Source organism: Zootoca vivipara, chromosome 6 (genome assembly GCF_963506605.1).
Source record: "Zootoca vivipara chromosome 6, rZooViv1.1, whole genome shotgun sequence".
Lineage (NCBI taxonomy): Eukaryota > Metazoa > Chordata > Lepidosauria > Squamata > Lacertidae > Zootoca > Zootoca vivipara.
In genome coordinates, this window is record NC_083281.1 from 42,010,932 (window position 1) to 42,020,404 (window position 9,473).

A 9,473-nucleotide genomic window follows, 5' to 3' on the forward strand; every position below is an offset into this window, starting at 1 on the left:
AACAGCATTCAAATGCAAAATTAACAAAATACAGTAAAAACAAGGCAGGTTAAGCATCAATGAAAGTAACCATTTCAAACCAAGTTGGGGGTGGATAAATCTGTTATTTTCTGCTTCTCATCCTCCCCCCATTTTCAGTTCTCCCCATTTCCCACATAAATTTGCTTTAAATAATTAAGTAAAAGCCCTAACCATTCACCAATATTTTAGTGCCCGTGTCTCCTAATAGATACATTTTAATGTAATTTTGCCTAATGTTTGCATTTTTGTAAATTATTTTCCATAATATAATGCATTCTGTATGTTATTTTCACTAATATATGCCATAGCTGCCAAGTTTTCCCTTTTCTCACGAGGAAGCCTATTCAGCATAAGGGAAAATCCCTTAAAATAAGGGATAACTTGGCAGCTATGATATATGCATTTCATTTTTATGCAGATTTTCTCCCAGTTCACACATTTTTGTACTCCTGTTTTGGTGGGAGAAGTGCACCACAAAATTCAGAGAAGTGCGAATTTCAAAGGATAGCTGTGTTTCCATTCACATATTGTTTGAGGAAGTATGAATTAGATAGGTTTGCATTAACATGCAAGCCAAACCCAATTTCTCTCCCATCCTGAAACAATATGCAAAATATATTCAAGTCAGCTTACGGGCCAAAGGCTGGTCTAAATAAAAAATCATTTGGTTGCTAGCAAAAGGCCATCAGAAATGGGACTATCCAGGTTCCCTTGGCAAGGAATTCCAGAGCCTGAGAGCAGCCACCAAGAAGACTCTCCCTTGAGTTCCACTAGATGTACTTCAGATATTGGTGGGACAAAAAAGACAAGCCTCTCCTGGCAAACTTGTATGGGAAAATGCAGTCTTTCCCATGTGTGTGTATCTTTTTTATTATAATTTTTTAATTTGATTTTCAAAAGAAGGGAAAGAGAAAAAAACAAAGAAGAAAGGTGGCAAAGTTACATCTAAATGTCTTACACATTCACAAATCGAGATTACTCTGAATCTCCTGATTTGCCCCATCCCATCTGTGGGTCCTCTTAATTCTGTTTTCATCTGCATAGCAGTATTCTCCAAAATTTTCATCTTCCTAAGTTATCTATAGTTTCTATTACATTACAAGTGCATTTAAAATCCTGCTAATGTTTTAACCTGTTTACAATAATTTTTGTACAGTATATGCATTATAAACATTTCCCATTCTTTTATAAATTTCTTGTCTTCTTGGTTCCTAAGCTTCCCAGTTAATTTTGCCAATTCAGCATAGTCCATCAACTTGGTCTGCCATTTTTCTTTTGTCAGGGTTGTCTCTTCCTTCCATCTCTGGGCTAGCAGCATCTGGGCAGCCATTGTAGTATACTGTACATAAATAATTTATTCTGTTCTTTTGGAATCTCAGTACCTATAATTCCTAGTAAAAAAGCTTCTGGTTTTTTTAAACAAAGGTTAATTTAAACATTTTTTTCATTTCATTATATATCATTTCCCAGAATTTTTTGATTGCATTACAGTTCTGCCACATATGATAAAAGGTATACTCTTTTTCTTTACATTTCCAGCATATGTTGGTACTTGTTCTATACATTTTTGCTAGTTTTACTGGGGTTAAGTGCCACCGATATATCATTTTCATGCAGTTTTCTTTCAATTAAGAGCATGCCGTAAATTTCAGGTTTGTTTTTCCATAGCCTCTCCCAGTCTGCCATTTGTATATTATGTCCCACACCTTTTACCCATTTTATCATCACATATTTTACCTGTTCATCTTTAGTATAGGAGCAAATTCTACATTTTAGACAGTAGTTTAAAGTTATTTTCCAAAATCTCTTTTTGAAATATTGATAATTCATAACTAAAACCTTTCTTTTTTCAGTAGCACCTTAAAGACCAACTAAGTTTTTATTTTGGTATGAGCTTTCGTGTGCATGCACACTTCCTCAGATACCAGGAAGTGTGCATGCATACGAAAGCTCATACCAAAATAAAAACTTAGTTGGTCTTTAAGGTGCTACTGAAGGAATTTTTTTATTTTTGCTTCGACTCAGACCAACACGGCTACCTACCTGTAACCTTTCTTTTTATTTGTTTTTAAAAAGTCATTTAATTGATATTGTAACCAACCTGTTACCTGCTCTCTCACCTCTTCAAAATCTTTTAGTTTTACCTGGTTTTCTACCTCAGTTAACAGCTCTCTATATCCTGGCCAATTTGTCCTCATATTTACTTTCTTCACAGATAGTGCTTCTAACGGGGAAAGCCACCAGGGTGGTTTTTGTTCTAGTAAATCTTTATACTTCTCCTATACTTTAAAAATTGATTTTATTATTATATTATTCTGAAAGCCTTTGTGTACTTTCACTTTGTCATACCATAAATATGCATAAATATGCATGCCATCCAAATCTATTATTGTGTCCTTCAGGATCTAACACATCTCCATTTTTCAAAATTATCCAAAATTTTCAAGTTATCCAGCAAATGCAAGATGCCTCATAGTATAATCTCAAATCCGGCAGGGCGAAACCTCCTCTTTCTCTCATATCTGATAGTAATTTATATTTTATTCTTGGTTTCTTCCCTTGCCAGATAAATCTAGAAATATATTTTGCCATTTTTTGAAGCATCCCATGTGTGTGTGTATCTACTATAAATTTCGGAAAGTTGTTGGTCCATTTGGAGATATCACCAAACTTGACACAAGGGTTCCTTGGGTGGGGGCAGTGGTCTTTGTAGACTGGCATGTCAGACACCATTTTGAATCAAGATGGTGGACTGAAATATGACTTTGGTGTGTTATCACCTGATTTTTCAGTGTGATGGGCCAAACTGCACCAATTTGGATAGCTCTGAAGACATTGTCACCACATTTGCTGCGACACCCCAAATTTGGCATGATGGTCCAGACCAATGTACAGCAATTCACACAGTTCTGAAAATATTGTTGCCCAATCTTCTGTGACGGTTCCAACCTGTGCCAATATGGATGCATTTGAAAGTATCAGGGCCCAACTCAAAACGAGGGTTCCTGAGGGGGAGGCAATCTTCCTCCGTGTTTGGTGCTGGGCTCCATTTTGAATCAGGACGGCAGACTGACACATGGCTTTGGCATGGTTTTGGCCAATCTGCCATTGTAAGTCCAAGCTGTGCCAACATGGACACACTTGAAGATGTAATCACCCAGTTTGATGTGACTTTCCCCAATTTTGATTAACAGGTCTATACTGTGCCGAATTGGATGGCTCTAAATTCAGCTTCTTGGCTCAGTGGGGATTTGAACCCTGGTCTCGCAGGTCCTAGCCCAAAACTAATCACTACACCACATCGGTTTTCCACTATAGGATTTTGTAGGTCATGAATTGTGCCTGGAAAACAGATGGGTCACCAGTGATGCCATTGTTTTAATGCAGAGTGTCATATGTTCCTTATAATTTGTGTGGCTACAACATTCTGAACTTGCTGAAGTTTCCGAACAGCCCCGTGTAGAGGTTATCACAGTACTCTAAATTAGATTGTTTATTGATTACATTTGTTAGATGCCTGCTACTACTAAAAAACAAATGAGATAGTGATGGCCACCAACTTGAATGGCTTGGATTAGGCAAATTCATGACTTCTGACTTCTAGATGCTTGAAAATAGATGGATCAGAATCCCACCACTTTTTGCTTCATTCCGTAGAAATGAGCATTTAAAAAACTCATAACTACAGTATGTTCTCCTGCACCCTCTGCTGGTCTCGCCTTGGTCATGACATCCTTTCAAATACGGCTCTAGCCTGGAGGTTCTGTTTTGAAAAGAGAGGGGTATGTTGGAAAAATAAGAGGCAGGACTGCCTCCCGCTGCTGCTGAAGGCCAGCCAGCAACTGCAGAATGTCTAGAGCAGGATGAAAACTACCTAGCTTCGAAATGTATTTGATAACACATCTTGTCTAGAACTGTAATCAGGTAACAGATTACTGCATTGTACCCAATGCAGACTCTCCGGCTTCATAACTAGAGAATCTCTCCCCCCCCCCCCCGCCTCCCATTTACCATATAATCTGGTGAAGAGTTATGGAGAGCTCAAAAACTGGCATACCCTTTTGTGGCCTAATAAAGGTATTGCCCTAACATGGATTTTGACATTTTTCTTATGGGCTCACACAGCTACTTCTACTTTTCAATTCAGTATTGATTCAGTGTCATGGCAAATCAAATGTCTTAGAATTTAAGCATCTAATGTAGTAGACTGTTTACTTTTCTTGCGGAAGGGCTGAATGTTCAGTCCTTGGCATGTCCAAGTCAGTTGGCATGTCCAAGTCAGGACCCTTGCCTGAAACCAGGGAAGCCAGCCAGGACAGTACTTAGGGAGGTGGACCAATGGCCTGACTCTGTGTAAGGCAGCTTCCCCCTGCCCTTCGTTTCTGTTTTAGGAAACATTCAGGGCAGCTAACAAATATTTAAGAAGGCATGAAATGCTTAAGATATAGACAATGAAACCAGAGCCGGCCCTACGTGCAGGCTGGGTGGTGCAGGGCACCATGGCACCGGCCCGCCAGGAGGGCGCCGCGAGCTGCGCCCACTCGCTGGCCGACCGGTCCGCCGCGCAGCTGCGCCTGCCCGCCCGCCTGCCGCACAGCAGTGCGCTGGGACGGGGTGGGAGGGCGCCGGAACGGGGCGGGAGGGCGCTGGAGGGATCCGGCGCACCCACCGCGCTGGGACGGGGTGGGAGGGCGCCGGAACGGGGCGGGAGGGTGCTGGAGGGATCCGGCGCACCATGGCTCCGGGGGCGCTTAAGACGGCGCTGAATGAAACATGGATGAGGCAAAATGTAATGAGTTATGCTTCTGCTTCTTGACTGCTCTCTGCCACAGACTCTCCCAGCTCACTAAGCCCTGTTACCTCTTCAGCTTCCTCCTTCCAGTCTTTTCTTTTCTTTCCCCTCTTACTATTCATTATTCTCCCACCATCACTCCTGGGCTCTGAGCCTTCGTCCATTGGTTGTTCTCCAACTGCTTCCTCCCACCATTCCTCTGCGTCCAACCAGCAAGGTCAGATGGTACCCAGTGTGGTTTTTTTTTGTCACCACCCCACATTGCAATTTTTGGGAACATTGCCCAGAGTTGTTGAGCTTTTTGTAGGGAGAGTACCCAAAATTTGTTGAGCTTTCTTAGGGAAGGTTGCCCAGAGTTGTTGGCATTTTTTTTAGGGAGAGTTGGCCCACCGGGGGTGCCAACGCCACCCCGCGATCGCAATAAACCAACTGCCGATCGCATAAAAGCGCCTGCCGGGATGCAACCACCACCCAGAGACTTGCAAATGATGCACGCCAGGGGGTGCCAGGCTGATCACCGGACGTATTTGTGTGATCAGCGGACAGATTTTCACAATGACAATCACACAAATCGTGAAAATCTGGCTGCCGGGGGTGAGAGCACCGCCACACCGATCCACCCAGGGGTTTTTTGTCACCCCCCTAGGCATGATACCCGGGCCGGACCGCACCCCCCTTGCAACGCCCCTGGATGAGTGTGGAAAAACAATGTGGGATGGAGACTTCTAAGGGATATTGTGGCTTTAACAGAAAAATTCCTCTTTGCAGATTCAGCTCATTTTATTCCTTCCTGTCCAAGGCAGTTGTGGGAGGAGTGATGAATAATCGCTTAATTACGGTAGTCCTTTTCTATTAAGAGACAATTCACCACTGATCCCCCAGTTTGCACTCCACAGGAAGCAATAAAAAGGGCCAAATCTGAAAGGAAAATAAAAAAATTTAAACTAATATTGCAAGGGGACTTTGCTCCATGGGACAAACTGTTGAGTATACATTATAGACAGATACGGTATTGGCTGTAGCAAAAGGTGTTGCCAAACAACATATGTGCTACACAGTGCTTGCATTTTAATTCTGCATCTAGCTGATGGATGAAAAGCAATGCCTTTGCTCTGCTGAAAGACTCTAATATAAAAACGAAAATAATCCCCACTCCCACCCTTGCATCCTCCTCTTTCCATGCTCTTGGGAAATATGTGTGCTTTGCTGGCGGAGAAAATGATCTGGTAGCCAATGATCTATTGACCTCTGGAAGTGGAGTGGAGACAACCAAACACAATCCACCTTAATTGCTAACGCTATGCAAGGTGGATCCTGCCTCTCCTACCCCAACAGTCAGGGATCCTAGATTCCCTTGGCCTCACAAATTAACTGATTCAATTAACCTTTCATAAATATTTCAAGGCTTCAGAGGATCATGGAAAGGGGAGGGGGAAAATGTTGCTGGATTTTTAATTGATAGCTCTCCCCCCCCCTTTCACAAACCTGTTGGTGACACCAGTCCACACTTTAAAGTGCCTTGTCTAAGTGGGTATTGTTGTTTTTGTCCCAGTGCTGCCCCCCACAACCCCACTCTTTGCCGCTGGGTCAGAGCAAACGGCAACCCACAGAAAACCTGAATTGCTGTTTGTTCCCATTCAATGTTACAGAGCGGATTTTTGAAGGGGAAAGCACTGGTCGGAGGGCAGGGGAATGCTCACGTGGGGTGCTTTAAAGTGCAAACCCATGCCTAGAAAGCGACTCATCAAATCTAATGGACCAGCCAGCCCTGGTATGCACACACACTCACAATGGTGTAATGGTAAATTTTGAAGTGCAAGAGTTCATCATGACAGCCCCAACCCCCATGGCAGTCCAAAAATGCAGGCAGCTGGGTTAATTACACTTGGTATACGCCAAGAGCCTTGGTCAGTATAACACAGGATTGTCTACACCAGGCATCCCCAAACTGCAGCCCTCCAGAAGTTTTGGCCTACAACTCCCATGATCCCTAGCTAAGAGGACCAGTGGCCAGGGATGATGGGAATTGTAGTCCAAAACATCTGGAGGGCTGAAGTTTGGGGATGCCTGGTCTACACCAACCTTCTTTGGGTCCCCAGATTTTGTTGGACTACAATTTCCATCAGGAGTGCCAACTTGAATAAAATATTGGGGGGGGGGTCAGGTAAGCCAAGCTCTGCATAATCAGCCACAAGGCACAGCACATGCATACCATTTGAATGGCAATGCCCATTAACTGGTGGTGGGGGGAGCAGTCTCCTCAAATACTTTATTGGGGGAGCTGAATGGACATCGACCCCTAGGAGTTGGCTCCTATGACTCCCAACATCCTGGACTACTGGCTAAAGTGGCTGGAGCTCGTGGGAGCTGCTGACCAATAACACCTGAGGACCCAAAGCTAAAGGAGGCTTGCCAAGAGGGGTGGGCACCATCTCTCCAGAAGTTTCCTTGGTCCCATGCCAAGATGCCACCAGGTGCTCTATCCCTGAGCTATGGTCCTTCCCACTGAACTCTGCATGTGCTTAGTGAACGTATGAAACCTTCAGACATTGAGTCTGTTGTGCTCCAAATTTCCTACTTCATCTAGGGTCTCAGGCAGGGAAGGTTCTCTTGCATCCCCTGCGACTGCACCCTTTTAATCAGAGATGAAACTGGATGCCTTCTGCATGCAAAGCAGCTGTTCTATGCCTGACTGAGTGATGGGCCCTTCCCTAGCCTGGTGTCTTTATGGCTGTCCTCAGGGAGACGCCCCTTTTTGCCATTTCTACTGTCTCGGTTGCTTAAATGTTTCTCTGTGACATTTCGAACAGGATTGGCTGGCTTTGGGGGACCAGGGGAGGTAGCCCGGCCCCTCCTTCTGTTCAAATAGGTCCCTTTTGGCTATAAAAGAAGCTCCCCCTCCAAAAAAAAATATGTCTCTGTAACCTTCAGGATAGGCTGTTGCAGCGAAGCACTGAGGAGGAAGGTGAGGGGGGGGGGAATCTTCCATATCATGGGCAGTTGCCATGGAAATGCTTCACATTTGTTTCTGAAATCTGCTTCTCCCTCTTTTTAAAGATCATGACGACAGATTTCTCACAAAAGAAACTGTATCTCCTTCCCTCTGTCTGAGCCTTGTGTAGTGATGGAGCAGGTGAGACCTCAATCCTGCCCAGGCGCTGAGTGGAGGGTGAAGCTGCCTGGCCTCACAAACAGAGGGCTCCTGCTGATTGTGACAACAGTGGGGCAAGGGAAGAGGCGGTTGATTTTCTTCACACTCAAAGGGTGGGAAGGACCAGTCCATCCAACTGGCATGGATTCCTTAAAGGATCAGAGTCAAAAGGGGAGATACATTGCCCATCCAGTGACCTTCAGGTCATGGGGTATCTACGGGACCTGCTTCTGTTGCCATTGCTTGTTTATTAACAACAAAGTAGTCTATTCAACTTACTTTTCGCTTTAGAGTTTCATCAACAAAAGGGCCCTTTCTCAAGGAAGTTACAGAGCAAATGCTGACACTTGGAAAGGCACTGCGGAGGGAAAGGAGAAACAAAACAAGGGAGTGTGCAGGAGCCCAGCCTTCCCAAACTGGGTGCCCTCCATATACTTTTTGACTACAACTCCTACACTGGCTGGGCAGTAGGTTGGGGAAGGTTGCTCGAGATCCTGTACTGGCATTAAATTCATCTGCTTCCCTATACCATCATTTCCCTCAGTCTTGACACAACCACACACCCTATCTTGTGGATTCCCACCCACCTGTTCTGTTGCAGAACTCAGAATCCCAATTTCCATTTTAGAAAAAGAGTCCATAGCTTACTTTACCCAGAACTCCTGTTTGCTCTGTTGCCATTCCTTGCCCAAATATTCCAGCCAGATTCAAGCAGGAGGAGGGTCTCGCCTCCAAGGCTAATCTCCAAGGCTAGGTTAACTAGCCGGTGTGGTGCAGTGGTTAGATTGTGGGACTAAGATCTGGGAGACCAGGATTCAAATTCCCACTCAGCCATGAAACTCACTTGGGCCAGTCACTCACTCTCATTCTAACCCACCTCACAGGGTTGTTGTGAGGAGAGGAGATGTATGTACACCATTTTGAGCTTCTTCGAAGAAAGGTAGGCTATAAATGTAATGTAATGTGGCTTTAGTCAGGAGTCACCCCACTGCATATCTGCAGTGCCAACACAGCCTTAGACTGGAAGTCAAGAGTGCCTCTCAGCATGTGCAGAGACACTGCCTTTACTTTAAAGCAGGCATGGGGAACCTCTGCCTCTCCACATAGGGCTGGCCTACAATTCCCATCAGCCTCGGCAAGCATGGCTAGTGGCCAGGGGTGGTGGGGTTGTAGTTCAACGACATCTGGAGGGCCAAAGGTTCCTTACACCTGCCTTAAGGGAATGGTTGTAGCTCAGTGGAGGAGCACATGTTTTGCATGCAGGGATCAATCAATCCATGACATCTCCCAGACAGATCTGGGAGAGACCCCTATCTGAAACCCCAGAGAGCTGCTGCCAGTCAGTGTTGGCCGTACTAAGCTAGATTGAGCAATGGACTGACTGGGGATAAAGCAGCTTGCTCTGCCCCTCTGTCCCTTTCCACAGCATGTAGCTATGACTGTATGTGAGAATCAGGCTAAAGAAGGGCTGGAACAAACCCTGATCAGGGAGAGCTGAGGCTTTTTAGA